At 36.3% G+C, this 14,368-nt stretch overlaps 1 long non-coding RNA gene across 1 annotated transcript; it reads left to right on the top strand.

The window, feature by feature from the left end:
- Positions 1–4,307: 4,307 nt before the first annotated feature.
- LOC140146090 (uncharacterized) lies at positions 4,308–9,306 on the top strand. The gene is made up of 2 exons (XR_011858185.1): positions 4,308–4,797; positions 7,649–9,306. It is a non-coding gene; the product is annotated as an uncharacterized lncRNA (long non-coding RNA).
- The last annotated feature ends 5,062 nt before the right edge of the window (positions 9,307–14,368 follow it).

Below are 14,368 nucleotides of genomic sequence, written 5' to 3' on the forward strand. Positions count from 1 at the left end.
CAGCTATATACTATTCAGTAGGTAAAACAAAAAGACCACATGAAATTAAATTTATAATTTAACCCAAACAAAATATAGCAACATTTGAAATTTTAATTTGATCTTCAGAAGATAGCACACCAGTAACATGACTCTATAAAATATCGCTTTAGGGTACATAACTCTAATTCGGCATGTGAAGCGGTTTCCGGTAAAAGACTTATTTATAACGCCTATAGTCCCAAACTTTGCATAAAAATTCTAGAAAATCGGTACAATATTAACAATGTTAGTTTGAAAATCGTGTTTTACTAGAACTTGTGAATGTAATCTCTACAAATTTGAAAAGAAAAAGCGAAAAGTAGAGTGATATTTACGATTATGTGCGCATGAACAAATGAGGTCAGAACGCGGTTAGCAGTCGGATGTAAACACGGGATGGAAAATGTGGCCTTTTTATATAACACTAATTTTCTCAAAATTAGTCGGACCTAAAATGTGTATGTAGGCCTAGTCATTTTCAGAAATGTTATGCAAAATTTTGTTCTAGTTAGATGATATCAAATATACATTTCAAAGTTGGACGTAACTCGACTTATGGCCAAAACGAGTATTTAGCACGTAAAGTCCATGGAAAGCTTTTTTGTGGTATGTACCCTTTATCTCGTTCAGCAGACAAAAACGACAACCAACGGGCATTTAAATTTGAGCTATCTGCAGTTGATAGTAAAATCGCACGAATCCGAGAAACACCAAAATGACATAAAACAGATAGAGAAATGTAAACGCTTTATTTCAAAGTTTGTTTCAGCGTCATACGGTATTCGGTTCTTGAGATATTTCAATTTTAATATTCCCCATGTAAATCAATGCAGGAGCTCTAAAGATACCGGCACCAGAATCGAGCAAATTACGGCATGTTTCGCCACATTTTCTTTTAGTATAAAAATCGGCACTAGGCCGACTGCAAAGCTATAAAGAAACGTTAAAATGACGAAGCTGACCAAAATTGCTATCTTCAGAAGATAGCAGCAAAAAATTAAAATAATAATATTAAAAAAAGAAGAAAAAAACATCGCCTAGCACGCGTTGTAGATGATGATTCAGTACGGCGCGAAATGGCAAAACTGCATTGAACGGGGTTTCGCGCTCAGAGAAAAATCGGCATTAGGCCGACTGCAGAGCTATAAAGATATGTAAAAATGACGAAGCTGACCAAAATTTAAAACGGCAATTATAAAGCAGATATGATCATCTGCCTATTTCTCTATTTTTACCCCCCCTTTTTTTAAATTTTAAATAGCGCGGCATATAGGCCGAATGTCGATTTAGGATTATTTGCTATATCTATACTGCTGATTTCAGGTAGTTTATCAATGCTCACATCTACTGCTGATATCAGGTAGTTTATCATTGCTCACATTTACTGCTGATATCAGGTAGTTTATAAATGCTCACATCTACTGTCGATATCAGGTAGTTTATCATTGCTTACATCTCCTGCTGATATCAGGTAGTTTATCAATGCTCACATCTACTGCTGATATCAGGTAGTTTATCATTGCTCACATCTACTGCTGATATCAGGTAGTTTATCATTGCTTACATCTACTGCTGATATCAGGTAGTTTATCAATGCTCACATCTACTGCTGATATCAGGTAGTTTATCATTGCTCACATCTACTGCTGATATCAGGTAGTTTATCAATGCTCACATCTACTGCTGATATCAGGTAGTTTATCATTGCTTACATCTACTGCTGATATCAGGTAGTTTATCATTGCTTACATCTACTGCTGATATCAGGTAGTTTATCATTGCTCACATCTACTGCTGATATCAGGTAGTTTATCAATGCTCGTATCTACTACTGATATCAGGTAGTTTATCAATGCTCACATTTACTGCTGATATCAGGTAGTTTATCATTGCTCACATCTACTGCTGATATCAGGTAGTTTATCATTGCTTACATCTACTGCTGATATCAGGTAGTTTATCTGCTCACATCTACTGCTGATATCAGGTAGTTTATCATTGCTCACATCTACTGCTGATATCAGGTAGTTTATCATTGCTCACATCTACTGCTGATATCAGGTAGTTTATCATTGCTCACATCTACTGCTGATATCAGGTAGTTTATCATTGCTCACATCTACTGCTGATATCAGGTAGTTTATCAATGCTCACATCTACTGCTGATATCAGGTAGTTTATCATTGCTTACATCTACTGCTGATATCAGGTAGTTTATCATTGCTCACATCTACTGCTGATATCAGGTAGTTTATCATTGCTCACCTCAACTACTGATATCAGGTAGTTTATCATTGCTCATATCTACTGCTGATATCAGGTAGTTTATCATTGCTCACATCTACTGCTGATATCAGGTAGTTTATCATTGCTCACATCTACTGCTGATATCAGGTAGTTTATCAATGCTCACATCTACTGCTGATATCAGGTAGATTATCATTGCTCACATCTACTGCTGATATCAGGTAGTTTATCAATGCTCACATCTACTGCCGATAGCAGGTAGTTTATCATTGCTCACATCTACTGCTGATATCAGGTAGTTTATCAATGCTCATATCTACTGCTGATATCAGGTAGTTTATCAATGCTCATATCTACTGCCGATATCAGGTAGTTTATCATTGCTCACCTCAACTACTGATATCAGGTAGTTTATCAATGCTCATATCTACTGCTGATATCAGGTAGTTTATCAATGCTCACATCTACTGCTGATAGCAGGTAGTTTATCAGTGCCCACATCTACTGCCGATATCAGGTAGTTTATCATTGCTCACATCTACTGCTGATATCAGGTAGTTTATCATTGCTCACATCTACTGCTGATATCAGGTAGTTTATCAATGCTCACATCTACTGCTGATAGCAGGTAGTTTATCATTGCTCACATCTACTGCTGATATCAGGTAGTTTATCAATGCTCATATCTACTGCTGATATCAGGTAGTTTATCACTGCTCACATCTACTGCTGATAGCAGGTAGTTTATCAATGCTCATATCTACTGCTGATATCAGGTAGTTTATCAATGCTCAAATCTACTGATATCAGGTAGTTTATCATTGCTCACATCTACTGCTGATAGCAGGTAGTTTATCAATGCTCATATCTACTGCTGATATCAGGTAGTTTATCAATGCTCAAATCTACTGATATCAGGTAGTTTATCATTGCTCACATCTACTGCTGATAGCAGGTAGTTTATCAATGCTCACATCTACTGCTGATATCAGGTAGTTTATCATTGCTTACATCTACTGCTGATAGCAGGTAGTTTATCAGTGCCCACATCTACTGCCGATATCAGATAGTTTATCATTGCTCACATCTACTGCTGATATCAGGTAGTTTATCATTGCTCACATCTACTGCTGATATCAGGTAGTTTATCAATGCTCACATCTACTGCTGATAGCAGGTAGTTTATCATTGCTCACATCTACTGCTGATATCAGGTAGTTTATCAATGCTCATATCTACTGCTGATATCAGGTAGTTTATCACTGCTCACATCTACTGCTGATAGCAGGTAGTTTATCAATGCTCATATCTACTGCTGATATCAGGTAGTTTATCAATGCTCAAATCTACTGATATCAGGTAGTTTATCATTGCTCACATCTACTGCTGATAGCAGGTAGTTTATCAATGCTCACATCTACTGCTAATAGCAGGTACTTTATCAAAACTTACGTCTACTGTTGTTACCGTAGTTGGGATAGAGGGTAGATCGTTTTCCAGACACTTTTTTGCGCGCTCACGTGCATTTGTCCTCTTCGATGTTCATATTTTGATTATTTTAGCTTGAAATTGTCAAATCACGGAATTTGTTCGAGAAACTTAATATGGTAGTTAATAAGCTAAACACGCTACTTTCGCTCCTCTCTACACCAACCTCCATCCCTCAATGTCTCAAAGTAATTTACGGCACTGCTGTTTGTAACACGCGGCTAACATCCCCCACACACTAATGCAGTCCTGCCTGCACGGCATCGCTGATAAAAGCGGGCCCACAACATTATGCCCTATATGTTAGAAAAATAATTATCAAGCACAGATCACGTGGTTTTATTTAAAAGAAACTCATATTCACCATAAAAACGATTAAAAACAACCGTCTTTCAACACGCGATATTTAACATTTCCTGGCATCGAAATTGTCTGGTGCAGTAAGGCTGACGAAAATTGAGCACAAATAACCACGACGTCATTGCCCTAGAGAATTTCGGAGCGGGAAACCATGTGATCCGTAGGCCTACTTGATAATTATTTTTAGGCATAATGTTGTGATTGCCGGAGACTTCATTTAAACCTTTGTTACACTGATCTGGTCACGAAACATTCACTGTTCCTCTTCTAAATATGTACGTGATGTATGACGTAGTGATATTTAACATATTAATGAAACCATTTCTTCATAAGAGAAGTTGGTCATATGAGACCGGTACGGTTAGGCTATAACAACAAATTAACCAATCAGAACTGCTCGCTCAAGAGACACCCCCTACGGGATGCCCTGACTGGTTCCAACACAGTTGAATATCAGTATCACCAGAGAGTAGAGATTCGGACTTCGATTCGCTTCATCCACGGCTTTTATACTCTCATATAGTCGATACGAATTAGTCAGTTTGAGCTAATAATTGGAATTCGTGTTTGCAGCTCACCTAGCCGGCGGAATTGAACTTATAGCTATATAGGCCTGTTTGGAACTACCACCGGGACACCACTTGGAGCTGGACGGTGCCGTGACACAACCTATCAGTTGCAGTAAGTTTCCTCTTTGTTAGAATTCTTTTAGCTTATTTTTTAATAATAATTTATACTTGGTGGTAGTCTTAGTTTTAGTCGTGGGGTTTAGTCAAGATTATCATGCAATGAAATCAAGGTTTAGGGATTTGGGTTTCTGACCCTAATCTCATTGGGCCACAGGTTGTAACATGCTGTTACAACTTGCCCGACAACTTGCCCGAAGGTATATGACCATGCTTTTTACAATGCTTTGTGCCTCTGCGTATTCGTCATTTTAATTTCAGTAGACAAATAAGACAGATTACTTTACACGTAACTTGCTTTTAATCTAAAAGTAAGGACGTATAAATGAAACAAACATTCCATTTAAAAGGGAAAGCCAAAAGTATAAATTAAAAACACACCTACACCCTATTTCAAAAAAATATCGCACTAAGCCTATTATTTGTTTTTTGGATTAAAACAGTATTATCCTGTTTTGCCAAATGATACATAGCTAAATGCTTATCCTTTCCTTTAGCTTGATCTAACTCAGAGATCTAACTCTGGATCTAAGTGGCAATGAAAGTCAAAGTTTAATATGGTCAATGTTTTGAAAGCAAGGGCCAAAACATGTGTTTTAGGGTATTTTTGTATGCTGTGACAATCAAGCCCAAAGAATTGTACAAAGACTAATTTCAAGTTATACATTATGTTTTGGAAAATACATTTTCTAATCTATTTCATAACCAAATAAACAGTTATCAAAATAACACAAATTGCGCTAACTCTAAGCCTACACTGAAAGATTTTAAGCTTTAGACTTGGGCCAAGTCTTACAATTTTGTGACTACAATAATTGTAAGAAAACATGCAAAATTGTATGTTTTGGCCTATTTTTCGCAAAACTATTAAAATTTCACTTTTATTGCAAGTGTGCAACTAAAAGATTTTGATTTAGCTATGTTGCATTTGGGAAAATAAGATAATGGTTTTTTTTAATCTAAAATAATTAGTATTGTACTTTTCTGGTATCAGGAGTAGAGTAATTAGGCCTATATTTGTTTTGTGAGCACAAGTTTCATAATTCAATAATTCAAAGTAGACTGAATCTTTACAAGGCATGCATGGTAGGTTGTAACCTTCAACTTGTCAAAATTTTAGGTGTCCAATAATCAGTCTCTCCTGGTAGGTCTATACTCCAACAGATCATAACCTTCCTTCCTTCCTTCCTATCCTGGGCTCCCTATAATACGTGCTGCAAATACAGAAGCATCAGCATTTTCATGTAACAACACTAAATGATTTTATTCTTCCATAGAACATTTTCTAGTCAGATCTAAATATAAACCAGTGGTTTCGGAACCGGGGATGCGACTGGGGGCGGGGGGATGGGGGATGGGGTGGTACACCCTCTAATTATGGTGGTGAGCCCAAGTACCCTATGGTCTCCAATAATTTAAGGTAACATTCATAATTGTTTTAGTGTAAAAAATTACAAGTATAATGATAAAATTCAAAATTTTAAATTAATATTCACACTTATTGTAAGGTAAAATTCATAATTTCGATAATTTCCAGGTATAATTCATGATTTAAGGGTAGACGAGGTGTTGTTGGTCGAAGCAACCTAAAAATCGATTTTCATTATCTAGATCAATTAATATATTATTGAAAATTAACACCTTGATGCTTTGCAAAAGTTCATTCTACAAATCGTATACTTAATGAGTTACCCAGCAAACACAAAACGTTTTCGACATCATTCGCAAAAGGTTATAAAAGGTTGTCAGAAAACGTTTAAATGTCGGGTTATATAAAGGATATATTAAGAGTATAAAACGTTTTCATAACCTTAAAAAACATTTCTTGATAATCTACTGCTCAGCAAACAAAAATGTTTTACAGAAAACGTTTAAATGTCGGGTTATATCAAGGGTATAAAAGCGTTTTAATAACATTCCAAAAACATTCTTGAAAACTTGATACAAAACATTCTAAACAAAATGTTATTTTGGGGTTGAAAAAATATTTTGCGAAAAATGTTTGCCCAAAATATTTTCAATAACGTTTTAAAAACGTTTTCATGACCTTTATATAACCCGACATTTAAATGTTATTAAAAGGTTTTGAAAAAAACATTTTAAGAACATTTCTGTGTTTGCTGGGTTCAAATATTTTAACATAATGTTATTGAAGTATTGACACAATATTTGGCAAAAATGTTTGCAAAAATAGTTTACAATAACATTTTTTGAAAACATTTAAAAATATTATTGTAGTGTGTTTTCATACAAAACGTTTTAAAACGTTATCATGACCTTTATATAACCCGACATTTTAATGTTATTAAAACGTTTTTACCAAAACCAAAAGCCAAAATATAACTTATTTAAAACGTTTTTAAAACGTTTTTGTGTTTGCTGGGTATGTATACGTTTACAAAAGTGTTGTTGTTTCAGACCTCTTTATAACGTAACTCAAGAACCGCAGCACCTATAAAAGTATATCTGTAATATTTTAATTCTTCTACACGCTCGCTATGAATTGAGCAATGCAGTTTTTGCCAAAGCTCACTACCATTCGTAAGATGCTGTGAACTACCAAATCACAACAGTTTAAAATAATTAATAACCTTAAGGTACAATTTATGTCAAATGAAGGCTATGCATTTCAAAAGCTTACAAAAAAATTCAAAATGAGACACACCTCACGCACCCACCCCCTCATCATCGTGCCTCGGAGAATGCCTCATATTGATGCCCTCCCATTATTCAATATCTTATGGAGTCGTGTAAACAAGTAAATAAAAACATGTTACAAACAGCCACGTCCGCCCCTATTCTTTTGAAGTAAAGTTTGCATTATTCTTTGATTTATTAAAATACAGAAGCATCAGCATTTGAAGAAAAGTTCTATAGTGAGAAATTACACACAGCACTTTAATCATGTCAAAAGTCGGACCTCCTGCATTTTCAGCATTTTCAGCGGCAAGAAATACCAACTTCAACCCTTCACCTGGAGACGCTCTGCCTTTTCAAATAGTTGATACCAATGTTGGAGATGGCTTCGACGCAGGATTGGGAGATTTACCGCTACGGTGTCAGGCATCTACCAGTTTACATACAATATTATGACTACTGTGAAAGGGGATCCGTCGAATCCTACAGTTCAGCTGATGAAGAATGAAGAAGTCATTAACAGTGTGTACAGAGATGAAGGCGGTCGTGACATATGCAGCAATACAGCTGTGCTTGAGCTTGCTTTGGGAGACAGAGTGTGGCTGAGGTGCACTACGGGAGTACAAATTTATAGTAATGGTAACCGTTACACCACATTTTCTGGTTTTTGTATCAGAATCAATTAAACCACCCTATCAGGGATGGATCAAATTAAAAAAATTATTTAAAAAAAAAATCTACACCACATATGCTTGAAGCATTTGATCAAAAATAGTGTTCCATGTTTTCTACAAGTCTTACACTAACCCCCTGACTAGAATTTAGCTTGTCCACAATGATACTCATATAAAATTAAAAAGGGAAAGTACCTGTCTTCTGGCAACGTGCTGTAGTGGGTGATGCCCTCTTAGATTACGAAAAGTGACATTCAGTTAGGTGAGGGCGCTCTGCACTGGAGGATAGCATATGAACAGAATACACAATTGTGCACATGGTGTTTGTTTGCAGCAATAGGCTTTCCCATGTATACAGGGAGCAATAGAAGTCCATGTGTACAATTGTACACAATATGTACGAAGGGGTTAATAAAGAAATAAGGTCAATGTATTTAGTAGAGAGTACACTTGGTAATGTATTAAGATTATTGTGGTGAAGGGTACCTATAATAAATAATTATAGCCTATGGTGAAAGTGAAAAAAAAACACCGCTCCTTTGGGCGACGAACACAAACGCTATTCTTTGCGCCCCAGTCGACCCAGATTTTGCGTTTTGGGGCTTCTTTTTAGTTTCATGCATGTAAAAAAACTGACCGAAGAGGATTGAGTTTGACTTATTATTTCTCTTCAAAATGTTTTGCAAATTTTATTAGTAATTAAACTAATTTCTTTTCCACTGCACTTACAACTCAAAACGAGTACAGAATGCTAGACTATTGTTAAGTGTCATTTACCTTGCGTTAGTCTTGCAGGGCAACAGCAAAACTTATCTGCTTAAACTGCACTTGTGATGTCATATTTCATTTAATAAAACATAATTAATCAAATTCACAGCGTATAAAACATGTGTGCTTTCATTTGCTCTTTCAAAATTCATCAAAATCTCAATTTTGCCAAAACTGTCACTTTCGACAGCACATTCTGCTGACGATACGGTACGTAGATTTGTATTAAGGATTCAGTAAAAATGGAGATGGTTAGGTTATTTACTTAATGACAGAAGGGCAATCCCTCATTTCAAATTATAAGTTTTGGTTTCTCTTTTGTTCAGTCTGATGGCTGTTAATGTAATTCTAATCAATTTTAATCTGCCCTTAAAACCGGTTATGTATGGCGCAACTGCAATTGTTTTTCGCCTGTGCTCCCCCCCTCAATTTTATTTTGCCCCCCCCCAGAAAGCTGGCTACGCCCGTGAAGTAAGCACTTAAGTATCACCGGCACACTTTACACTTTGTTTGAGATCAAAATTATTGTCTGTAAGATTACTACGTAAAAAAAATAAATAGAATTTGGTTGGAGTGAAGAACTTGTATTTTTCGTCTTATTTTCCTGCGTGCCTTACTGAGTGTTTGATTTCAATTGTATTTGGTTTATAGCCTATTATGTATTCACTTTAGAGTCGGTGTAATTGATAATTTTTTATTAAATTTTAAAGAAATCACGAAGGAAATGTATCATTGTATCCTTTTCTGAATGCAGAAGTATACTTGAAATGGAAAACAATTTAGCAGTAGAAATGGGCTCCACAACGTTTGTTTTAGATAAGTCGTTCTTTCTTTCTTTCTTTCTTTAGTCTTTCTTTCTTCAAAGAAAAATATCATCTAATAGCCAATATTTTTGAATAATTAAAAAAATCCATTTTATATTGCAGTAATCGTATTCAAATTTAGACTCCATAATTTAGAGTCTCGGCTCTGTCTCGGGTAATTAAAATACCCACAATAACGCTTAAAAGTCCAAATTATATGACTTCAATTATAGAAATTCTGATATTATGCCCTCTTTACGATGCAACAAACCATGAGACGAGATTCACAATGGTTTTTTTTTTTCATTCAGAGGGCGCAAATCCAGATTATAAGCTATACATACATACATACATACATACAATATATATACTGATATTATGCCCTCATGAGACGAGATTCACAATAGTATTTTTTTTTCATTCAGAGGGCGCAAATCCAGATTATAAGCTATCCAACAGCACTGGCAGAGCAGGCTCATCCACACCACTCTTCGTCATACATTAATACGCGGATTTAGGGTTTCTCTACCGGAAGTCAATTTGTGCCGAAATTCCTTCCCACAATGCAATAAGCGTTTTGCATAACAATAGATACAGGTTAATCAATATTATTTGTTATGCAATACGCATATTGCATTGTGGGAAGGAATTTCGGCACAAATTGACTTCCGGTAGAGAAACCTAAATCCGCGTATTCTCCCCGCCACATTTCCCATAATATGATTTTTTTTAAAGGGAAATTTAGTTTGACAGAGGTGGGGCTCGAACTCACGCCGCACCGCTATCGTGAAATCTGAATGAGCCTAGCGCCTTAGACCACTCGGCCACATGACTTGTTGGTATCCATCTTAAAACTTATTTGAACATATAATCGCAACTTCAATATTATTCTCGGTCCCAGCCGATTTGTGCTCCTTCGTCACAAAACTCCGTCTGGCGAAAACCTCATAGTTCGTCTTTTCTGATTGGCTGAACATCAACGCCATAAATACTGGCGTTAAATTTTGCTGTCAATCAACGCTGGGCTTCAGCGCGTGCAGCGCCTGATGGACATCTATGCGGTTACATAAATCTACACAATGTACGTGAGTACGCGCTGCAAGTCGCGTACATGAAAGGCGATATCCGACGATCGGCGCCTCAGTGGCTGCTAAAGCTACATGTAGGGTACATTTTTCGTTTGCGGTATCTACAAAGAGTGGAGGGCATGTGATGTTTAGTTATGGTATAGCCACTCGGCTATTTTAAAAAGGTAATCAGGCTTCCTCAGCATGTGCAAGAAAATAGCATTAATTTTTTAAAAATTCTAGCAGCCTTTTAGAAATACTGGTGAAAATTAGTCCGTTGTCTGAGGCCGATCCCGTGTGCGTGAGAGGTCCCCTAAGTTACTCTTCACAGGTATGCAGAGCTCTTGGTATGCAGCAGAGCATGAGACTACTCGACTGGATAAAAAGTGAGGGTAGACTTTGTGTTACCCGGCAATAACTCTGCTAGAGGGCGTTTTCAAAATGGCTGCCAAATCCCATTGAATTCCGTGTTAAGGCTTAAAAATATACACTACATGATGCAGTCATGTCTACAGTAGAATTCATCTCGACCTTTGCAGGACTTAACCCCATTAAAAGCTATTAAACCAAGATAACACTCATTGAAACAGCTCAACTGATTAAATCGGATCTTCTCTGGTTGTGCACAAGTGACTGTTTTCATGTGCGATATCGCAATAAAGCTGGTATTCATAGCTTCAGTTGGGTAACCGATTATAAAGGAAACGAAAGGAAACAATGTTATGTGTGGCTTTGTTCACGAAATCAGACAATGGCGTGCTTTTTGTAAACCAGCATTCTTGAAAAAATGAGCAACATAATGATTTTTGACTTAACACGGTTTGGAAATAATTTCTTCATATTTTTGGTGTTATCTGTCGTTTACATGTCCTTCCTAAAACACAAAAGTACGACCCTCTCCAAACACCTAAATTAGCTAAAAATTTAGGACATGTTACAAAACAAATATTTTCTAGAATTTTAGAAGAGTACTTTTAATATTGGCCGGTTATTTTTCACACAGCGACGTTAACTAGGCAATGTACTATTACCTATAACATTAACTAAAACACCAAAGTACGAATATTTCCAAACATCTAAATTAGCTAAAAATTTAGGACATGTTAAAAACTATATTTTCTAGAACTTTAGAAGAGTACTTTTAATATTGGCCGGTTATTTTTCACACAGCGACGTTAACTAGTCATATCCCCATACTGTTAACGTAGGGCTATTTGTAAAGGTCACGCGTCAATGGGAAAGACCACTGTGTATTGTGTATAGGAAAACGGACAGTAACTGCAGTATGACTGAATGCAAACCGAGTCTGTTTTATACTATTTATTAATGGCTTAGGTACAAGAAGGTACCACGACTCAATAAATACTATAATGCATTTCTTGTATGTAATTTTTTGTTTTTGCTTTGTTTTCCCTGCATTGGTCCATGCTGTTGTTTTGCACTGGCATGTTGGCCATGTCCTGGGTTTTGTGTGTGCTTAACCTTATTTGTTAATAAAGTAAGAAGAGGATACTACGACTCAATAAAGTATATAATGGGGGTGTATGTGTAGAGGCGCTTGCTTGTTGTTTTCGGTATGCATATAGTGTCAACATTAGATAAACGTCACACAGTGTCATCGCCCCAATATCTTCATGGCAGAAATCGCCATGGTAGGTTGAATCCACCGCCACACATGGCCATTTTGTATCGACCTGTTTAATAGTTTTGAGTCGCATATACATGATATATGTGCCGAAGGACATCTGACTAAGGCTACTGACAATAGCCCCGATTAGCTCGGTGACTGACCTCGCTGTGTGTCAGTCGAGCATGGATGCCATAGGTCATATTCTGTAATAAATCAGAATTATTGCCCGAATTATTGTCAGTTTTTGACTCAAGACACAAGCTACTGTCTCAAGACGCACGCTAACGACTATCATCTGTTCAAAATATATATTCAAGGGCAAGGAACCACCGGGAAGGAACCACATCTGGTTTCTTTATACGAAATCATTTACTCATTTTCTACCCGGTATCCAAAGATTTTCTTCTCATATCAAACTCGTGCATAGCAAATTCCCGTGTATCGATCCCGGGTATTTATTTTAGTATCTCTGCTAACAAAGTAATTATTAGCCAGGCGATGTCGGTGTGCGTCATAGCGTGAATCGGGAAAGTGGTGGCGCATCGGAAAGGATATTTTTCTTTCGGCAAGTAAATGAATCAAATTTGAAAGGATTATTTACGGTAACGAATCAGACAAATTGTACATATAATATCATTGTTAAAGACATATTATTTTTCACATTTTAGAAACATGACAAACAATGCAAGAATGCCTACAGCTCATGGTCATAGTATTAAAGTCAGTTGCAAGTCAGCAAGAGGATTTGGAAATCCGCCCTGCTCGTGGCCTCGGTACTCATGATGCAGTCATGTCTACAGTAGAATTCATCTCGACCTTTGCAGGACTTAACCCCATTAAAAGCTATTAAACCAAGATAACACTCATTGAAACAGCTCAACTGATTAAATCGGATTTTCTCTGGTTGTGCACAAGTGTCTGTTTTCATGTGCGATATCGCAATAAAGCTGGTATTATAGCTTCAGTTGGGTAACCGATTATAAAGGAAACGAAAGGAAACAAAGGTATGTGTAGCTTTGTTCACGAAATGAGACAATGGCGTGCTTTTTGTAAACCAGCATTCTTGAAAATGAGCAACATAATGATTGTTGACTAAACACGGTTTGGAAATAATTTCTTCATATTTTTGGTGTTATCTGTCGTTTACATATCCTTCCTAAAACACAAAAGTACGACCCTCTCCAAACACCTAAATTAACTAAAAATTTAGGACATGTTACAAAACTATATTGTCTAGAATTTTAGAAGAGTACTTTTAATATTGGCCGGTTATTTTTCACACAGCGACGTTAACTAGGCAATGTACTATTACCTATAACATTAACTAAAACACCAAAGTACGAATATTTCCAAACATCTAAATTAGCTAAAAATTTAGGACAAGTTAAAAACTATATTTTCTAGAACTTTAGAAGAGTACTTTTAATATTGGCCGGTTATTTTTCACACAGCGACGTTAACTAGTCATATCCCCATACTTTTAACGAAGGGCTATTTGTAGAGGTCACGCGTCAATGGGAAAGAGCACTGTGTATTGTGTATAGGAAAACGGACAGTAACTGCAGTATGTAGGACGTGAATGTGGGAAAAACAAATATAGCATTTAATCACAGTCAAGTAAATACATCAATCTATTATTTTGCCGTTTCTTGCTGACGATTATTTTTTTTGAAACAAAGGTAATGACATAAGATAACAATTATTTGAATTCGCCACCCCACTCGTCTTATCTATTTGAGTTCAGGGTACACTGATATGCTTTGTCTGTAAACATAAATCAGCTGATGTTAGGCCAAACTGACAAAATAATGATAATAATAATAATAATTCCAACAAAGGCAGGTAGTATTTAGAGGGGAAAAAATTCGCTGTAACACCGATTTAAATTCCCGTGGTGTAAACAAAGCCCTGTTAAAGCCATATTGTAACTGCTGAAGAGGACGCCCTCAATATTTTTTAAATTCTGTTTTTTACACGTTTGTAATGT

This window comes from Amphiura filiformis, chromosome 2, assembly GCF_039555335.1.
Source record: "Amphiura filiformis chromosome 2, Afil_fr2py, whole genome shotgun sequence".
In the NCBI taxonomy this organism is placed as follows: domain Eukaryota; kingdom Metazoa; phylum Echinodermata; class Ophiuroidea; order Amphilepidida; family Amphiuridae; genus Amphiura; species Amphiura filiformis.